Raw genomic sequence first — 21421 nt, forward strand, 5'->3', positions numbered from 1 at the left:
AGGATCAAGCCCACAAAAAATGCTATTGTTTGGAGACTGAATTGCGGTAAGCCTCGCTTTTGTACCGTGAGTTCATTACTATATATGTTCACATTTCCCCACAGTTCCTGCTAAAACATACTTTGAACAGCAAGCCTCCATGTTTTATTCGTTCAATCTGGTGCTAGTTTAGAGACATTTTGTTTTCTTTATGTTTAGTTCTTCCCCACGGGATATGGCCTTACTTTCACTAGATAGGAAAGTAAGGATGGCTCCAGGATGCCGTGCATCAAAAATCAACCGTTTCAGCTAAGGCTCTGTGTCTAAAGCATCTATCCCTAAACAAGGGGGCTGAAATATTAAATAAAGGCATCCTTTTTGTATTTTCCAGCAGCGTTCCTTATTTTTTATTTTCTTTCATTGGTGTTAGCATAATTCTCTTAAGTTATTTGCTGTCCACTAACAAAAGAGATCACTGCAACTCCTGCTTCCGCAAGGAAGTTAAGTACAAGCCTTCCTCTGAGCACATGGTAATTCCCGGTGCAGTCAGTGGGGCCAGTTTTTAAAGTTTAAATGCCTTGCTGAATCCTGGCCCAAAACCATCCGGACACTAGGAATACTTTTTCATTTATTTATCCAGTTTCCCTTGAAGGACAAGGAGGAAAATTTTATATATGAAAAAAAAAAATAAATAAAGGAAATTAACAGAGTAAGAAGCCAAAGTGATCTTTTTCTTCAAAAAGCAAATTTACAAAAACTTCCATGGAAGGTTATAAAATCTACAGTGTTTGCCCGAGAGACTTTTCTAATCACTTAGGTAAACATGGGAGGTAGACTGGGTAAATACATATCCAGGATAGGCTAAATATTGAGGTATTTTAGAGGAATATTTATTGAGTTAAATATATTTATGTATACACACACATACATATTGGTACCTGAAGAATATGTATTTTGAGCCATAACAACTCTTAGGTGTACAAATTTGGCAGTTAGAGGAATCCAATTTAAAAATCAATATTGAGCAAATCATAACAAAACAAAAATCTATAAAATTACAGACTTTCAGTACATGAATGGTAATCTTTTCCCAGTTCAGTGATATAAAAGCTCATAAATTTGATGGAATCTCAAAAATAACATTAGTGATTGTTGTGCATTTGGATGATGCCTATAGAAATAAATTGGCATTATTTAAACTGCTATTTCCTTTGTAATGAGCGTATTATGTAGTCATTGCCTTAAAATCCAGAGGACAGAGGAATGGCTGGCAAAATTTTACTTGCCATATACTTTCTTGGATGATAAAGTTTAAGAAAGGAAACTTGAAAAAAAATCACTTCTAAGTGAAATTTTTCCACTTAGAAGAAAACTGGAGTAGCTTGAAAAAGTGAAAATAATCCTGCAGGTGATCTTCAAAATTCTTTATTATGGACGCTGGAAACTTACTATATGATATTATTCATCCTGTTTAAAATATCCCTGTTTGCAGTCAAACCTCAGGGAACTTTGCAGGAAGATATTTTAATTTATGAACTGTAAAACAGAATGATTAAAGAAATAAATACTAAATAAATGTTCTGACAAGTGTCATTGATGGGAAATCTTCTAGAGGAGCATCAAAAATGAAATTGAAATAAATGTGTAAAAAAATGCTAAATATAGGACAGGAAGATAGATATTAAGCCCTCACTGGTCACAGGGAAAATGCCTTTAAGTTTGGAGTTTCCACACTCTCTGTCTGGTCAGCAATCCTTTTAATGACATTGTTACTGAGAGCAGTTTATATTTAAAAAGAGTGAATTAAAAACTAGAGAAAAAGAACCAGTTACTACTTTGCACATCTGTATATACCAAGAGCGCAACTGGTGAGACAAGTGAGAAAGCAGATATCGACCCTCCCTTGCTGTTTAGAAGCAGCCAGCCACTAATACTTTTTAATTACAATTTGTTGTTGCTTTTATCCCAGCCATATTTTACTTTGTGGCTTGGCTCCCTGTTTCCACGTAAACTTCCTCTGGGAGCACAAACTGCTGACTCCGCATCTACAGACAGAAATGCCACAACATAAATTAAGTTTAAAAAAAAAAAAAAAAAAAAAAAGTTGGGTTTTGGTTTGGGCAGGGGGTGGGGGGGGGGAGGTGCCATGACAGATAAAAAGCCACTGTGCAGCTGCCTCGTGGAAAACCCTCCAGCTAAGCACTGATAAAATTTATCACAGGGGCACACATCGGAATAAGCAGCTTAGCAAAGCAGCCTGCGGTAAAACGCGCAACAGCTAAATATCTACAGCCATGCTGCAGCTTCTCAATGAAACGGTGGCAAAAAAGTGCTAATAACACGGGCTGGTACGGTAGGTAACCTCCTCCTGTGGGCTGTTGGGTTTATTTACCGAGCTCTGCACCCGTGTTTTGTCCCCAGACCTGGAGCAGAGGGCAGGGTGCCGTGTACTCGAACCCTCCTGAATAGCTCGCCTTCCTGCTGCGTCTGCAGCACACCACGAGCAGGAGCGGGCGATGCAAGAGCAGGGCTGGCACCGGCGCTCGAGGCAATGTGATGCTGCCTTCTCGTCACTTAACGGTTCGCCTCTTGCTTCCTGCATTTATTCATAATTTTTTTTTAAAAAGTGATTTCTGAACTTAGCTTAAAAAAGAGGGAGACTAGAGTACGTCTGACCCCGAAGTAGTCAGAATTTCACTAAAAACTCTGACCCTGTGAGGTCATCAGGTGTTGCGATGAATTCAGAAATGCTCCAGAATAAGGAAAATGTGGTGTGGCTTCTTTCATTAAATGGAAATAGACATGCAAGGTTTCTTTTCCCTCTCCAGTCACTTTTGCACTGCTTGCTGTCCGCGAGGGTAAACATGACACGTGGATACCTGACTCCATGTGTGTATTTTTAGCTCAGTTCTCCCGGGGTCTGGAAGCTGTAAAAAAAAAAAAAAAAAAAAAAAAAAAAATTAAAAAAAATCCCCCAAATCAAAGTGAAACATCCTCTCGTTTAAAGAAAAATCTGGATTAAAGGAGCCCTTGGGAACAATGGAGAGCTGGAGGGTTAAGCAATAGCATGAGACGGTTTGTGAGAGATCAGGCATGGATTAGGAGTGATTGGTGACTCACACAGATTTTGCTCATATGTATCTGACACTCCTGAAAGTCTGCTGATTCACTCTGGGAAGGACAGGTTCTCCTTTCTCTTCTGCTGACATTTACAAGCAGCATAAATGAAAATGGTAGTATTTTACACCTGTGTCGCACATGTGTAAACGACTGTAGGAAGAACACAGCAGCTGCAAATCAGGTCCAGAGAGCTGAAACGAGAAGAAGCAGAAGGTTCATAAAAGAGCATAAGCTAAAGACTATTGCCAACGTGGACAAAGAAGAGAGAGAGAAACAGAGAGGAAAAGGTCAAAGGAAGTGAGAGAGAGAGACAGGCAGAAACTGGAACCAGGTTCACAACAAAGAAAAGGACAGGAAATTTTTTTTTTCTTTTTAAATGAAACCATCCACAAGCAAAAAGCAGGGACTATTAACATGGAAAAGGGACAAGAACATGGAAAAGGGACAAGAATATTCTCCTTCCATTCCCAGACAAGCAAAAGCAAAAGCCGCCACCAACCACACTATTGCAAAGGTTACAAGGGATTAAAAAAAAAAAAAAATCATTACTTTAAAATGTACTTTTCAGGTGTATTATTGCAGGGAAACTGCATGAAGGGATTAGACAACACAAACCCCAGAGAAAAAAAATCACGCTGGGACCCGCTTTGAGATTTTGGGCATGCTGCTAGCACCAAACATATTTTCGGGCTGGTTGTCCCTTTGGTGCCTTCTCTTGCCGGTGCAGTCTCCCCTGCACAACACGGGGTATTTTTTAGCATCCTCCGTACTGCGGACAGGAATCCAGCCTCTGTCCCAGACAATCAGGGAGGCACAAGAGTGGAAGTGCTGATTAATGTCGCAATTAGCAGCGGAGGGACAGCTTCTCGTGTGCCAATTGTGCGCGGCACACCATCCTTTCGCTCCGGCGCAGTTCCTGTCTCACTTTTAATGTGCGAAAGGAGAGATTATTCACCAGGGTGGTAGACACATTTCTATTCTCAAGAACACCACGATATCATTAATCTTCCGGCAAGTCAGCAAGGTTGGGTTATGTGAATGCAAGTATTTTGCAAGGCTATAAATAAAATTTAAAGAGAGAAAGAGACAGAAAGAGAAGATGCTTTCCTGGAGTTTCCGTTGCTACAATACAGACGATGTTAACACTGCAATAGCTTACTAGCAATAACACTTAAAAAAATCCCCTTTTTATGGTTTTTCAACATCTGTCCAGAAAAGTGAAACATAAAATGGGATCTTAAGGCTGTAATATAAATTTTCTAATCCTGTCTATAAAACAGGTAGATGATCAAAGAAAGTGCAAAACGTAACTCGTGTATCTGTAATTGTTGCACGGTGCTGTTCACCTGGCTAACGCTACAGGCATAAATACCTGAAAGGAAGGGAAAGAAAATGATAGTGGGTGTAATACAAAGGTATGATAGATAGTCACATTAGTCACGCGTAGCAAAGACATAATTGACTTATGCAGGGTACCTTTACACATCCGTACTATGTGTTCTGCACAGGCCTCGTATGTTTTATGTCCTTCCTCCTGTCTCAGCTGAGAGTCTGGGACATAGAAGAAAACAGGAATCTTCCTCATTGACAGGGATTTCTGCCTTGGAAACAGCGCCTTAACATCTTTGCTGCCCTAAGAAACTCCAACAAAATAGCTCAAATAGAACAGAAAATATAATTTTAAGGTCTTGTGCCCTGGGAAACCATGTTTCCCTTCCCCAGTGATGTAAAATACCTTTTTAACTACACAAAGTTGAGATAAGTCACATTTTAAACCAGGTAGTTTTTCAGTATGAGTTAATAATTATTGCCAGCTTTGAGGAAGAAAAATGGACATTTGAAAGGGGGAAAAGTTGTTTATGACTTCTGCATACAATCAAAAAGTGCTGTCTGTCTGAAGTTGTTCTGTGATCAGGAATGGTAGAAATCATTCCAACAAATTCAGGTGGTCAAATTGGCATGACAAGCCCCAAAATTATGTGATGCATTTTTTCAATCACATAGTTCTGCCATTTACCAGAAAGATGTCATCACAGCTTATATGAAGCTTTAATACTGATTTTGAAAGTTAGAGCATAGCAACTTATTTCATCTGTCCCAACAAGGGTTGGCTGCTTTTACACAATCTGCTTATATTATCACATTACCCAGACAAGGTAGAATTTTGCGTAGGGTTGAAAGGGCACACAGGAAAATGATTGTTGATTTTATTTCAATGCTGCATATTTTTATTAAATTAATTCAACAAGGTAGTTTTTCCTCCCACATTATGTCAGGGTCACATTTTTGTCCTGCTTCAAGTAGGTGTAGAAAAGAAGGCAAATCTTACTGTTGCTTTTGAGTGCGAAAACCAAGGAAATCTTAAGTAAGTCACCATTAAGTGAATTGAGGCAGTAATGTAAGTGGGAGTCAGGAAAAGAAAAAAATAAATTTATCATGTTTCAGGAGGTTTTTTTGGCTGAGTTAAATTTGAATTGAGTTTCAACCTTAGCTGTACTTCCAGGCTATTGGGAAGTTCAGTACACTTACAGTAGGAGGAATATGGCTGGAAAACGGGAAGGGATTTGCTGGAGAAAGGAAACCAATATGTTGTCTTTATTTCCCTTACCAGCTCAACTTGTAAGCTTCCTGGAGGACAGCTTCAGCCTTGGCTACCCAGTGAAACATAGCTGGATGCAACTTGATTTATATCTGTACGCTCCTGGTATACGACTTGGCAAAGGTGTGAACCTCAGGTTTGTGATCGCAGGAGGGGTGAGGGCTCGGTTCCCCATTCACTGAGTTACTGGATTTATCCATGGAAAAGTACTTTCTGGACCATCAGGTCTAGGACCTGCTGTCGCAGACCTAATTACATGTTGAGGTCATGCAGTCGCTTTAGGAAACGGGTAGAAATGTCTGTCTGTAAAGCAGTTCAGTTTGCAGACTACTCCAACTGAAAGTGTTTGCAGAGTCCTCTAATGGTTGGGAATAGTCCTCTGATTACAAGCATACACTTCCTCATTGCAGTTTATTCACATTTGTTCTCGAGCCAACACTGCCCTTCACTAGCAGTTGTTCTTTACTACTAATGTATTTATAGACTGCCGTTACATCCCTCCTCGGTCCCAGGAAGGGACTAAAAGAAGCCAGACCCTTTTCATTCCCGCTCATCAGCCGGGCTCTTGGTTTCCCTTCTGTCTTAGCAGGCTGTTCCTGCTCCCGTGCCAGTCCTGGTGAACCTTCTACCTGTCTGGTCATAGCTGTGCACAACAGTCTGAACGTAATTTCATAGGTGCTTTGCAGGACGGAGTGAATACTTTTGCATTTTTAGAGAAATACTTCACCCCAGCATTTTTTATGGCCGCAGTATTACCAACTCATAATCACACAGTGTGTAATTAGTATACCAAAGTCTTTCTGCTGCTGTATTATTTCCAACTGATGAACTCCAGCTGATAGCAGGAATTCCTGCTATTAGCCTCCAAGTTCATGCTGTTGTACTTTGTACTATTAAATTTCATCAAATTTCTCTATCTTCTCTCTTCAAGGTCATCCAGTTCTTTCTCTGCAATGATGCATTGCAAAAGTGCTGGCTTAGTGTACTACTTACTGTTGAAATAGGCAGGGCTGTGGTTTTTTTCTCACAACAGGTTACAAGCTGAGCCTCCTGCCCAAATCATCTGCTTATCTCATAGCTCTCTGCAGCCTGGTAATATTCTGCCTCAGTCCATGCTCCATGAACAGAATACTTCTGGGAACTGTACTACATTGTTTTCCCTGAGGAAACCTTTTTCATTTGCAGTTTTTGGTAGTTTGAGAACAAAAGGCATCAGAGCGAGAGAGTGACTGGTAAATGGAGGACAATCATTTTCAGGTGTGAAGCCATCCTGGGGATTTTTTTTAAAGCCTCCTACCTTCCTACATGGATGTCAGTATCATGGAATCCAGATGTTGTTGGCTTCTGTTCAGCACGGCCCTTGTCTGAAATGGAAGGTGTTAAATTGAAGTCAGGCTGAAAAGAGAGGTGAACAGAACTTTGGCAGCCGAGAACAGGAGGATCAGAGGCAGATCTAGCAGCAGCAGCACCAAATTCCCATATTAACAGGGGTCACGCTTTCTTCCTCAGACTTAACCCCTTCCCGCCTGCCTTGCTAAGGTGCTGAGGGGCACGTCCTCACTTGAGCGAAGTCATGGATGTGCAAGCTGAGGCAGCGTGCTTCAGCTCGGTGCCAGAAAACCAGGACAATTGCTCCAGCTCCTTCTCCAGATCCTGGAGCGAGCTTGAAGAAAAAGGTCCTGTGTGAAGGTAGACTGGCTTTTAGGGTTTTTCTCATGGTCTTACTGTGGTGGGGAGTTAAGGTCATTTGACTACCTTGGGTCTGTATTTATCATATCTTGATGTACTAGGCTTTCTTTTCAGAATAACCACAAGACTGGATTTACTGCATCTGTAATTTCTGGCTTGTGGATAACTATTGTAACAGCTGTTTTCCTTTTAAATCACTGATATGTGCTTTACCCCTCGATCCATGTGAATGCTGTTCCCTGGGCCTGACTGAAACACCACTCCCCATTATGAGGATAGATTTATATGCCTAGATTTTCAGCAGAGGAAGTTTGGGAAAGAGGAGTGCTTGAACAAATTTCAAGGAGTTATTATTGTGAAAATGTATGTTCTAACCTTAAATAAAATGAGCTCGGATGAAACTTTGTTGAATCAGAGCTGAATTTGTTCCTAGCTTTGTTATTTGTACATTTGATTTCATATTTTTATGTTACAAACTCAACATCTCTAAGTGTCATGCCATGGAATCCACTTGGAAAACGCCATGTGATCCCAGACAGGCATTTCGTAGTCTTTAATTCTATCTTATTCTATCTTGCTTTCACTGTAATATTATTTGTTCTGCAAGAGCTGTGTCTTGGCTTCTGCAACAGTTTGCCATCAACCGGGTAGAGCATGTCATAAATAACCCTCCAATATGTGCAATAATTAACTTTTAAGACTACCATTAAATCCTTTTAAAGCGGATTGATTAGGTTTCAATTTTGTACGTTGCTTCAGATTTTCATCTAAACCGAAGTGTTTCTTTAGGCTATTCTGCAGCTGTGCTTGCTTCCTAGCACTGACAGTCATTCAAATCCATCTTGTGCTATTGTAACCTGCTGTTAGCCCATTAGTTGCAATCTGTGGGAGGAGAAGGAGACAAATTGTGTCACTATTCCTTATCAAGGGACCACACAGTTGTTTGCCACTTTGACTCCGTGATGGATAGTTATCTTGAGACGTGACAGGTGTGAGACTGGAAATTTAGAAGGAAACAATGCAGGAGCCCAGTAGCATTTTGTTATTGACACTTGCTAGATAACAACACAGGGTTAATCAATCTCTCATGTTGTTCTTAACCCCCTATTATTTTTGTCTTCAAGATGCAGTTTTTCTCATCAGACTGACACGGCAGGAAAAAGGCTCATAGCAGACATTTTTCCTTCACCATATACTGGACTTACAATGTCAAATTCCGTGAAAAACACATCTTTGTTTCCTTTGACAATTTTTTAAAATGTCTTTGAATGGTGATCAGGGGCTGGAAAAAATACAGTTTAAATATCTGAGAATATCTGTAAGTAGACATCCTTTCTTTGAGAGAGAAACAGTCTTTTTCAAACTTGATTTTTATTGTTGACAGGTTTTTTATCATTTTGCTTCAACAAATTAACTTGCTGTAGCCCATCTCTTATTATTTCTTTCCCAGACATGAGAAAAAGTAACTGTGATGCAAAAAATGAATACCCTGAACATTAAATGATCACATTTACTTACCTCTGCTCAAAACACGCAGTTCAAGGAAATGCAGATCCCGGATATTTTATGCTGATCTTTTAGACCAGGTTTGGGGTTTTCATGGCCTTCGGAAAATTGAATACTAGTACAAAATTCACAGAGTCTTAAAAAATGTTAAAAATGATGTTCAACATGTTTAGGAAGCACTGAAAGAATGACAGGAGTTTATGAATGAGCTAAGGTTCACATTGCATAAGCATCTATGGTAAAAGCTAGAAAATGATAAAGCTGTAGAAGTTCGAAGAAACATCAGTGAACATTGGAGTCCTACTGTACTAGCATGAAATAAGAGGCATTGGGTCCAAAAAGTTCACAGCTGAAATAGCCAAGTCAAGAGACGAGGATGACATTATTGTTATTTCACTAAAAGGAATGACAATATACAAACAATGGAGACTTTCTTGAGGTCTCCAGGAAGCTTGCAGGAGCTGAAGACCAACCTCCAAGACCATAGTCTCACGTCTAATCTGCAAGGCATTGCTAATTAATCTTAGTTTTAGATTCATCTGTTTGCTCTCTTTCCTTGTCCTGCATTATTCTCTTGTATAAACCGAGTATTTTAGGCAAAGGTTCCTCCTGATGGCAAAGGGAAAATTTCAAGCACACTGGCAACGCTCTCGAGTGGTTACACAGTAAAGGACCAGCTTGCTCACACTCTGCATATTATATTGACAATGTTAAAATGTTGTCATATGTTTGGTTAGAGAATTAAATAACGCATTTTGTCTCACAAAGCAAGACAGAAAAGAAGCAATCACTCACTTTACTAAATCTGAGGGATGAGTGCCCTGCCCACAGGTCATTTGAAAACCTGTGGTAGCATCCAGCAGAGCTGTTGCACAGGTGGATGCCCCAGCAGCCATTCTGAAATGTTTTGGGGAGCTGTACGGTATCCAGGATGCTCTACGCTGCTCTTGAGCTCCTCTTGCACTTTGTGAAAACAGGTTGGTGAGTCGGTGTAAAGGCACATTAGTTCCCCAATTCATGTTTCCGAGGTCTAGCTGGAAGGAATGGACTTTGGACACATTTCCCTCCTGCCAGGTCATTCTTCTTCAAAAATTTGCAAATGTTTGGTCATGTACCTTCTGCATGGCAATGCTTTGTAGAGCAGAGGTATGATGTACACCGTATCAACTTCTTCTGTCTGACAGACGTTTGCAGAAGCCCCTTTCATCTCCACTGTGGGAAATGTTAAGGATGGAGCGTGATACGCCACTACGGTTCTGAAATGCCTCTATCAAGTTTCCACATTAGCCTGCTTTCACCACTTCTTTTCCCTTGCCTTCTGAGTTTAAGTAGCTGCCAATGAAATCTCAGAAAGGTCTCATTAGATTTGAAGCTCCTGTCAGACAGAGCTGGAGGAAAATTTATCATATGAGCTTCATATATGAGATTTGAGAAACTTGTTTCTGTCCATCCAAATCACATTCAGGTCTGCAAAGTGAACAGTAATTAATCAAAGGCAGTGCCATAGGAAGTAAAAATTTCTGATGCACAAGTGTAACTAGCAACTCCTCCTGCAGCACTTGCCCTTTAGCAGTAGCAGTTGACCACCCAGTTCAGCACAATATGTGTGACATCTGTTCCCGTGTCGCTGTGGCTTTCCTGAGCAGAAAGGTACTTTGTGCTTTGTAGTGGCCACATGGCTGACATTGTTGTTCCATAACCTTACATCCCTGTTCTTGCACCCCATGCCCCTAAGCCTTGGCTCTTGCATGCTTCTCTGTCTTCCACCCTAACTCCGTGACAGCTGAACGGCACAAATGCCCAGCAGCAACTGGGATTCCTAAGCAAAAGCAGAAATAAAATAACATACTTCCAAGATGAAGGAGACATGCATGTTTCTGATTGCTTGAGTGACAGTTTTTAAGTCATCCACGACAGACGGAATTTGATCTTTTATAAAGAATTACCTTGAGTCAGTTAAACAGAGGAGGTTTATCAGGAAAATATTTAAAAAGATGCTGCTGTCACCAGGACTGATGATCTAGGTTCACGTCCAGTCTCACTTCAGACTTCCTGTGAAATGCTGAAACATTGCAGCCCAGCTTTTTGAAGGTATTTGAAAACTACTGATATCCAGCTGCTTTACAGACAGAAGAGGAAAAAAGCTTTTCACTGAGTGTGTCATTGTTCAAAACAGAGCCAAGGATCGCATTAAATCAGAAATTACCAGGCTGCAGTATAGATATTAATCATTACTTCCAAGCAGTACCCAACAGTAGTATGATTCTGGGTTGTCTCTCTGCCATGTATGCACAACCTGTGGCACACAAATGAAAGCCTGTGATCCCCAGCATTAAATACGACTTTCCTGTACAAGGAGAATTAGCTACCTAAATATCATTAAATACCTACACTTTACTATCCCACTTTTAAAATAGGGATTATTTTATAATTTTTTAATTTCATATTACTTTATTACTGCCAGTTACTATAATACAAACTTCTGGAAAAAAGGAGTGTTTGATGTTGTGCTGTGTTCAATGAATATTATGGTGGGTCTTGATTTTGACTGGGGCTTGACGGCTACTGTAATACAAACAAATAATAATAATAGCTTAAGGATATCAAACAGAGAAGGAGGACAGAATGCCTTTTATACTTACAAAAAGATTATATCAATTGATCTGGATTTCAGAAAGCGGTAGAAGAGAAGACAAGTGTAACTTGTTATTGTTAAAAGGTAGAAATCTGTTAGCCTTTGATTTATTCATAACACTGTTTAGCACACTGTTAAGCACACTGTTAAGTACAAAAAGAGTCAGAAGAACATAATATGCCAGTGTAGTTGCTAATATTCTTTAGAAAGAGCTAGTAAGGAACAAAAAGAAAAGGCATGAGAGGATTTTATTTAATACAATTCTTTGCTCAGTCTCGAGCAATGCTCTGTCTAATGCAATGCTTTTCTCCCTGGTTAATCAGAACAGGATTCAGATGAAATCAAATAATTTGCAGATGAATTGCTAATACGTCCTGTCATGCATGCCCTTCTAACAGCATGTCTTTCTAGCCTGTTGAAATACTTACATCATATGGAGAGACCTGAAAAGTTTGAACATTTTGGTTCGCTGCCAAGAAAAATTATTTATCAATGGCACATACTGTGCTGATATATACTACAAGAACAGATTTTTAACTAAGAACGAACATTAGGACAAGACCCTTTCCCTTCCTCTAGTGCATTAAGACAGACTGGGATGCTGTGCTCTCTTCTCCAGAACCTCCAGGAAGAAGCTTGAAATCTATCTTAGCTACTAATGCGGCTCTACTAAACACAGTATCAGCGTACTTATAAGGTTCCAAGTCATTAATCTCACAAGCCTCCTGAGAAGTAGCGCCGTGCTATTCTCACATGTTATGGATGGAGTATTGAGGTGCAGGAACTTTACGTGTGTGGTGTGTAGGTGGCTGTAGATGGTAGGATGCGCTTGCACGCCTGTAAGAGCAGGTGTCAAACGAGTGGCCATACTACGTCATAACCTCTCTCCAAAAAATGTAGCCCCATGCATTCAACAAAAAGTACCAGTTTTGCTGCAGGACAGCTGCTGACTGTGAACCAAACCTTAACTGTCTCAGGACATTCACAGTGGTCATCTATTCCTCAAAATAATTTCTGGAGTAAATACTTGCTCATCAAATTAGGCTTGAGTTTCAAGACTGATCTTTTTCTCCATTGCTCCTGCAGGGAATAGTGTGTCATGAAAAAGGCTCTGTTCCCTTCAGCAGTCAAGCTAACACCATCAAAGAAGTTCAGGGAGACTGAGCTCAAAGTTGTCATTAGAATTTCAGGCGGATCTTGCTTGGGCTGCAGATGGTTGCTATCATTATGCGTTGGTATGCTCCAAAGGTCAGGCAGATCAAAAGCTTTGCTCAGCAGCCAATTAATAAATTGTTTAATATCAAGAAAAATAGGAAAAAAAAAGAAATACAATTAAAATTTCAATAAAGAAAAAGCAAGTGACTGCAATATAGCCTACAAGTGCCGCCCAGGAGGGCTGGGATAATTTGCTATGATAGGATTAATTTACAGTTCTCTTGCTTTTGGGGGGTTTAAGCCTTCAACTTTAATATTTCTTTAGTGCATTATCTGCATTTGCATTTATCATTGGCTTGTACAATGGAATTTTCACAGGACTTGACATTTTGAAGTCCTAACTTAGGGCTCGGTCCAACTGCCTTTGAAGTCAACAAGAAGATTGCCACTAAGTTCAATGAGAAGTTGGATCAGGCTCTATAATCGCTATGGACTCATTATAATCTCACAGCTGGTAACAACCATTTAGAAGCGTAGCATAAAAACTGTGATACTGGCAGATGAGTTCAGTGCAAAGCAGAATCCCTTCAAGTTTAACATAAGTTTAACAATTTAAACAGATTTTAGAATTAGCTGCTCTCTTTGCACACTAACATCTGACAACTCTTTCCAAAATTTACTGAAAAGGAAAGAGCCTCTGTATTTGCACTATGAGCAGCCTGAATACTTTAACACGCTTTTGTTTCTTTAACTCCAAATCAAAGCAAGAATGATTTTTTCCTCTATCTCTCTGTTGCCACAGAGAACAGTTTTCTGCGAAATGGTTGCTTTCCCAGTGCTTTGCTAAAATGGCTGCTGCCACGACTAGGTCTAGGAACACGGCAATTGCAAAAGCTAACCGTTTTCCCATTACATTTCACAGTTTGTATACAAGCAGCAACGCTGTGTTCTCGCTGTGGGAATGCTCAGATTGCTACGATGAACAAATTGAGGGCAGATCCCTTCGAAATGAATTGAGGCTTTGCAACAGTTTTACAAGAGAGACTATCTGAGTCACGGTATGATTATAAACTAGAGAGTGAATGTTTCTGCTCAGATTGAGGGGTCCCTGGGATTCAGGTGAGGCTGGTGTTCTGGCAGGCCTGCCGACACGGGTTTAGATTAATCTAAATGGGATGCACGTTGCTCGGTGCAATCACTTTCCTTTGTGTCCTTCAAGTATACTTGCAAGTACCAGCGCAAAGCTCGTAAAGCTGAATGTGGAGAAAAGCTTAAAGGTGGAAGAAGGTGGGCTCAGAAGTGTCTAGGTGACTCACAGACCGCACATTTACCCACTGAATTTGCACACAAGAAAATGACGCATGCTTGAAACTATGTTCGTTTTCGTGCTTGTCGTTCAGGATTTGTCCTTTCAGAGTAATTTTAGGATACTTACAAAAACCCAAACTGCTTCCAGAACTGCTGTTTCTTCGTGATACAGGAGATTTCCCAGAACAACATGACTCCCTCTTCGGACCAGATGCAAATGAAACTACTTTGAATATCAGTGTGGTTACTTTTCATGGGTGAGGAAAAAGGCTGCACTTCCCCTTCCACAAAATGTGCCTGGCAGAAATGTTACACATTGGGTATCCAGAGAAGTCCCGCAGGTAGCAGGTGCTGTAACAACAAAACCCTTTGCATTACCATTATCATCTGCCAGCTCTGCTTCCAGTGAAGTCCTGCCGTGGTTTAACCCCAGCTGGTAACTGAGCACCAGGCAGCCGCTCGCTCACTCGTACCCCCAAGGGGATGGGGGGCAGAATGGGAAAACCCCCCAAAATTTGTAGGTTGAGATAAAGACAGCTTAATAGGATAGCAACGGAAGATAGTAATAATGATGATGATAATGATGATGATGATAATAATAACAATAACAATAATAATAATAATACAAGTGATGCACAATGCAATTACTCACCACATGCAGAAAAAAACAACCAGAAGCCCAGTCTGTTTCTGAGCAGGGATCCCACCTCCCAGCTGGCTTCCCCAGTTTATATATGGAGCATGACGTTACATGGTATGGAATATCCCTTTGGCCAGTCTGGGTCAGCTGTCCTGGCTGTGCTCTCCCAGCTTCTTCTGCACCTGGCAGGGCATGGGAAGCTGAAAAGTCCTTGACTTAGTGTAGACACTACAACTACGTAGCAACAACTAAAAACTTTGGTGTGTTATCAACATTATTCTCATCCTAAAACCAAAACACAGCACTCTAACAGCTACTAGAACAAAAATTAACCCTATCTCAGCCAAAACCAGGACAAGTCTCCTCAAATGTTATTGGTCTCAAAACTGCTAGAAAAATTTCAAAGTATGCTTTTCACTGATTTTTGGAGCTTCTTCATAGAACAGCAGGGGTTGAGAGCACAACCCAAAGCACCCATCTAGTTCCTTCACAGTATTGTAATGATCCTTTAATCATCCTTATCCTATTATTTTTTGCCCTTTTTTTTTTTTTTTTTTTTTTCCCCCTGCTGTCCCATACAGCAGATCGTCTTTCCCATGCCAATGGTAAATAATGCCTGTATGGGGTAGATCTTTGTTTCCTATACTGGCTTCTCTTCAGGACTCAAATATTTACAGCCTCAGAACCCATACATACACACAAATCCACATCGAGAAAGACAGAATAATCCTCCATATCATGCTACAGTAGTAATCTAGCTTAATGCAATCTTGGAGGGTAGGCTAAGCCAGTGAACCATTTCTGCTTTACTGATGTGGTTTATGTGAGGCACAGAGCCCCGGGAGAGAATGATTGCCTTGTAATGTAGCAGTCCATCCATTACATTGTATATTGAACCAATCAATTGACTTGTTTATGACATGCTTAATGTTTGGGGAATCCGAACTTCTGATTCACTTCAAGTCCTTTTAATTACAGCATATTCCTTGAAAACAGATGCTTTTAATAGTCAACTTGAGTGTTTTATAAGCTATGCAAATATTTTATTTGTGGCATTTTTCTGGTGCTCACAGCCAAAACATGCTAGTCAATTTTTCAGAAGACTATTTTATCTCGCTGAAATCCAGGGAAATTAATCTTCCCAAAAGTTACTTTTTCCTTTGCAGGCTCTACATTGTAATTTACCTTAAATTTTATCCTGCATCTTATCTTCTTGAGTTTTCTCTACTAAAGAAATCAGGGTATATCAGTCGCTGATACTTAAAAATACATAAATAAATTTTTGGTCCTTTTGACTAAATGAAGGAGGGAAGTCATTTGGCAGTATTTTATATTGAAGAGGGTTTTTATTTTTTTTGGTCATTGTACAACTAAGTTAGCCATGGAAAGGCTATAAATCCAAGCATAAAGCTTTTCTACTCATGTCCTACATTTTGAAGAAGAGAATCCACTGCAATTTGCAGGGAGATGCCAGGTTAAAGAAACAAAACTGAGCAATGCTGAATTGCAAATATGGGTACACCCCTAGATATCTGAATTTTGACCATGAATTATCTTTTCTCTATTACATTCCCATAGATAAACTATAAAAAATGAGCTAAGCCTATTGATAACCGTGCCAGAATAACAGGGGTTGCCAAGAAAGAGTCATTCAGAGGTTGGTAGAGGAAAGGGTATTTCTAAGCACCAGCCCCCCAAAAGAAATCCATTCCCAGCCCACAAAAAAACCCAAAACGACTTTCAGGCCTGTAGGTATTGGAATGCAGTAATAATACAACAGGGAAAAAAAGAAAGAATGACCATTAAAGTTTTCCATTTACAGAAACAATAGGGTGAAAATACTCTCAAGTATAAATTTTGTAATGTGGACATCCTGAAAAGCTTGGATCCCTTTTGTTGGAACGCTGTTTTCCTGACTCCTGGCTATGTCTTCCTGATTCTCAGGGCCAGGCTGACCTTAGTTATGTTTATCCATGCAAAAATACCTTGGCTATAACTCAGCAGTCCGTAGTAGCCCTTACCTTGTTTGCCCCATATGACCCCGTTCCATTGCTCTTCCTCCTGGCTCCCCCAGTCATGCAACAGGTCTCTCAACAAATTTTTTCCATTTCTTAGTTTGCAAGACAGCTGCCACTTATTCCCTATCCCCATTGCCTAATCATCTAATTATTTTTCCTACCTCGTAGCTGTCTGTGTCCCTCAGGCTGTGCACGGCCATCACTCTGAGTGCTGAACCTGCGCGGGGCTGCAGTGGACCCTTGCAAAGGTGCCAGCTTCGGTGGGTGAGTTGTGCTAAACCTCACTGCCCTGCTGTGGTCTACAGAGAAGTCAACCTCAAAGCTCTTTATGACCCCCTCTTCAGTAAACAATTTACCCCCAAAGCCACGGGCAATTTTTCTGTTCCCTGAACATTACTGAGTTCACCAATGTTTTCTAGGGATGGGTTTTGTAGCACTGAATGCTATTCCTCTTTCCACAGAGATGTCTTACTGGGTTGAGCGCAGAGCAGAGTTACTTTCTTTTTCTTTAGTATCTCACATTCAGTCAAAAATTAGGCTTCCTCTTATGATTAAAAATATACTGCAAAAATTATACCTAATTGCGTGTTTTCTTCATCTTGTGGTCCTTTAAGTATCACTGCTTCCTGCATTTTCCTTTCTTGGTGAATAATATGCACACGCACACACGCACACACACACACCCACCACACACGTACAGACACTGACTGGTGTTTGCAAGTTGTATCTCCTGTTCCTGGATGGTCTAATTCTTCCAGTTCAGGCATTAGCACTTAGGTACGTGCTGAAATGCTTTCCTGAATCAGAGCCCGAGTGTTTAACAACGTGAAGTAAAATGGATGGACATTTTAATGTTTCCTCTTGTATGTGAAATACTCTTTCATCTCTGTATATTAGGAACATATTTTTGGGATCCTTCTGAAATAATGCTCTCTTGTTTAAGCCCAAAGCAGAAACACACATCTTGAATCACCCAGTGTGCTTTTCATTTGGAGATGGAGGAGCGGGCACTGACGACGCTTTTGAAGCGGTTTTGTATGGTTGTGGGTGCTTGATATGCATGATTGCACCCACAGCTCGGCGTGCACACAGTCAGCAGCAAGGACACGTTTCAGAAGAGCATGAGTGAGGTTTCTCCCTCCTCCTGAGCGCCTTCGTTCCTGCTTGATAGAGAAGAATGCCATTTCTCAGAAGAAACTCCGAAGAAGGTTGTAGAGCTCAAATTTGTCTGACATGATTTTTCTTCTCCTTCTTCTTTATAGCTCTGCAGGAACAACCTCACACACTGTTGCTGGGAAGTTGCCAGTGGAATTTTTTTTAAAGTTTGTTTTTATGATTTGGCTAAATTTCCGGGGGAAAAAAAAAAAATTAAAATAAATAAATTAAAAAAAGGAACCTGCTAAGTCATTGCTCAGCGCTGCATGAGTCTACAACAAAATTGTAAGCAGTAAAAATAGATTGCACCCATTCCTACAGTTAAATACCATGAAAGAAACAGGAACATTTACAGTATGCTTAAAGGAAAACGCCTTCTCCCACCCATAATAAAATGTGTGAGTTCAGGGTCACTTCCTAATAGGTGTTATTTCCTCTATTCTAATAAAGGTATTTTAACACCTGTATTTCATGCCAGAGAGCATTGTCATTTTTTCCACTGGTTGGCTTAACCAAATGCTGGAGTTGGGGGAGGCACGAGCACTCTTCAAACATCGCTGCTTCACGCCAAACACAACTAACGTGCAGAAGGAGGAAGCCAGAGAAAGCAGCAACCGCCCCTAATTACAGCCAGACGACTTCCAGTCCAGCAAGGAACGGGGAGGCTTTCAGGATGGAAAAAGGTCAGGAAGCCCATCTAGGTCAGCCAGTCTCTGGCTTTGAATTGGCACTTGTACTACCCTCACCCACCCCCACAGCCTTGCACACAGACTATTTTTGTTCTCCAAATAGTTGCCCAATGTGTGCTGAAAACTATTTATACTCGTTGGGACCGCCTCTGTCCTTAGTGCTTTTCTCCATACGGAGTGGTGACCTTTGCTGAGTTAAAGACCAAACCTCCTGTGTATGGGGAGCTTGGTGATTCCTATAGAAGTCAGCAAGAGGCTTTGAAAAAAAAAAAAAACAACCCTCTTATTGCAGGAGATTTCGTGTTTCCATGGATCAATTTTTCTGTTTACTGGAGTATTTTCTTCATAAAATATCATTGCACCCTCCTTTCACTGGATGAGGAGCATAACAGGAAAGTTTATGTAAAGCAGAGACACTATACTCCTGCCACCCAGTTTCTTGGGCAGATCTCACAAGCTGGAGTGTCCGGGGTTGTGTGTGAATGATTTCCTCAACGCCAGCCCATTTTGCATTCGTACTGATTTCCACACTGAATCTTGGATCCAGCTGGGCTGGGAACATGAAGCCAACCAAATGGAGGCATGAATTTCTTATGAATTTGTCAAAAGACAACCAGCAGACCTGTGGTCACATGAAGCAGAGCACAGGCTCGCTTGAATAGTTTATAAAGCCTTAGTGGTTCTCACAGCTTCACTCTTCGTTGCTGTAACAGAAGATGAAACTACATATGTTTCCTGTGATTTGGGGTTTGGCAGCAAATGCATTACACAGGACGATGAATGCATGTAGCCTTTGTATATATTTCTAAGCGTTTTTGGAACTGGAAGGTAATTTTGCTCAGGCAAATTACAAATCATTTCGAAGAAAGAAAGTAAGAATACTTGTAAGTTCTGTCAGATTTCTTAGCAAACTGCACTGTATTTGCAGGGTTTTTTTGCATATTTCCTGTGTTTGACAACCTAAATGCAAAACTCCACTGTGTCTGTATGACCGAAGGCCAGAAGATCAAACAATAATTATCCATAACGCTGCAAAAGCATTAAAAATGCTCTCTGACCTTTGCAATAGGCCATGCTGCATAGACAAATTTGCTAAACTTACTTAAGCGCTCAACTCTAATATTCTTCTGTGCAGATGTAATTCGTGTGAGCTTTTGTTCTGCATGGGCATGGGTTAGAGGATGGTGGCCAAAAAGAGTCATTAGTGCAACCACAGTTTATTAGTCATATATGACTGGGCCTGTTGCAGGAATTACTGGAGAGAACTCCGCACCCTGCAACATGCCAAAGTTCAGACCAGTTGACCATAATGGTCTTTCCTGGTTTTAAAATATATTAATCAATGTTCTCGTAGTACTTAGGCAATAAGGATGACAATAGCCAAATTGCAAAAGACTAGCATTATGTTCACAGCAGCACCAGAACTCGTTTTACCACAAAATAGTATGCAAATCTAATGTATATTAAAAATAATTAAATAAATAAATACAGGAGCTAGGGGGGCCAAAAGGCTTGTGGTGAGTTTGATACTAGCACTTCTCTCTCCCATTATAAAAAGCTCTGGAAGGAAAGCAAAAATATTTTAAGCATCAAAGAGACTGATGAATAGGGATGCCAGGGTATTCAAATACACTTAGAGACAGTATTGTCAGGAGTTGTTTTCCGAGCTATGATACTAAAGATAGTAGGAACCAGCAAAGAAAAGAACACTGTAAAAATGCAAATCCGCTAAATGTTGAATCTATTAATCCATAGCACACTTTCTTCTGAATCATACTTACTCAGATGTACAGGCAACAAAAAGTATTTATAATATTTGCATAATTTCAAACACCCAGTTCATACATTATTTATTGGTTGTGGTCAAATGAATGTTAGCGCTTTCATAATTATCTTTTGTGTGAAAGGTTGCACAGTTTACAGAGACATTTCAATGGCAACTGAAGATCTGTGAGTTCCTTTAATATTATAGAGAAGAAATGGCAGCTAATTGTAGAGTTGCTACACATTTGCTCTTGAAAAGTGGCAAAGCTAAAAGGATTACATTTAATTTGAATTTATTTTTAAAAGGATACTTACTTAATTGTAGAGTCCTAGTAACTCACATAGAGCCTCTGTGATGGCTATTCACGAATAGTCAGAAAAAGAAGATCAGCTTGCAAAAGTAATTTTTTTAACATTACAGACTTGCTGGAAGTTTTTCAGTGAAAAGAGACCATATGTTTATCATGTTCTGCAATATTATCAATTATTTAGGCTGAATTCTAAATAAGCGAAATATTTTCTACAGGAGGACCATGAGCACGTAGTGTTTTAGCATCCTCAGGAATAGCAGAGCCCTTTTCCTTGCAGGATGGATAGACCTGGCGTAAGAGAAGGGATGGAGAAGGACATCCGGCAGTAGGAGCGTATTTGAGCAGAGGAACACGTAACTGCTAACGGGCATCGAGCAGAGGCACGGAGCTGCAAGGTGCCTCCAAAGCTGCTGTTGGGATCTACTGTCTCACAGACATACACGGATTGTTCACACTTCTCTGTTACTGCTGACTGTTACGTTAGGTGAATGTGCATATACTAAACCAACTGACGCTTTTAAACACTTGTGTCTAATTATGAACACTTAATAAAAGTGTAAATTTTAGAGATTTACTTTCTTGTTTTCCTTCAAGTGAATGCTGAGACTGATTTCATCCAGCGTGCCAGATGTTGAAACCTTTGGTGTACACCTTAATGTCCCTCTTATTCTGAAAGGAGGAAAGATTAAAAAAAGAGGGAATTTCCTGAAATTTGCTAGCAACATGGGATTAAAGTTGTTAATTTAGTACTCTAAAGAACATCAATCATACTAACAAAGGCTATTTCTATTATATAATGGGACAAGACCTCATATCATGTTAAGAAATTGGAAGTGAGGAGGAGGTAGAGATT

The 21421-nt window shown here is 40.2% G+C and overlaps 1 long non-coding RNA gene across 1 annotated transcript; it reads left to right on the top strand.

The window, feature by feature from the left end:
- Positions 1–2209: 2209 nt before the first annotated feature.
- LOC129199883 (uncharacterized) lies at positions 2210–14418 on the top strand. Its single transcript, XR_008574770.1, has 3 exons — positions 2210–2332; positions 13606–13741; positions 14164–14418. It is a non-coding gene; the product is annotated as an uncharacterized LOC129199883 (long non-coding RNA).
- Positions 14419–21421: the final 7003 nt, after the last annotated feature.

Source organism: Grus americana, chromosome Z (assembly GCF_028858705.1).
Source record: "Grus americana isolate bGruAme1 chromosome Z, bGruAme1.mat, whole genome shotgun sequence".
Classification (NCBI taxonomy): Eukaryota; Metazoa; Chordata; class Aves; order Gruiformes; family Gruidae; genus Grus; species Grus americana.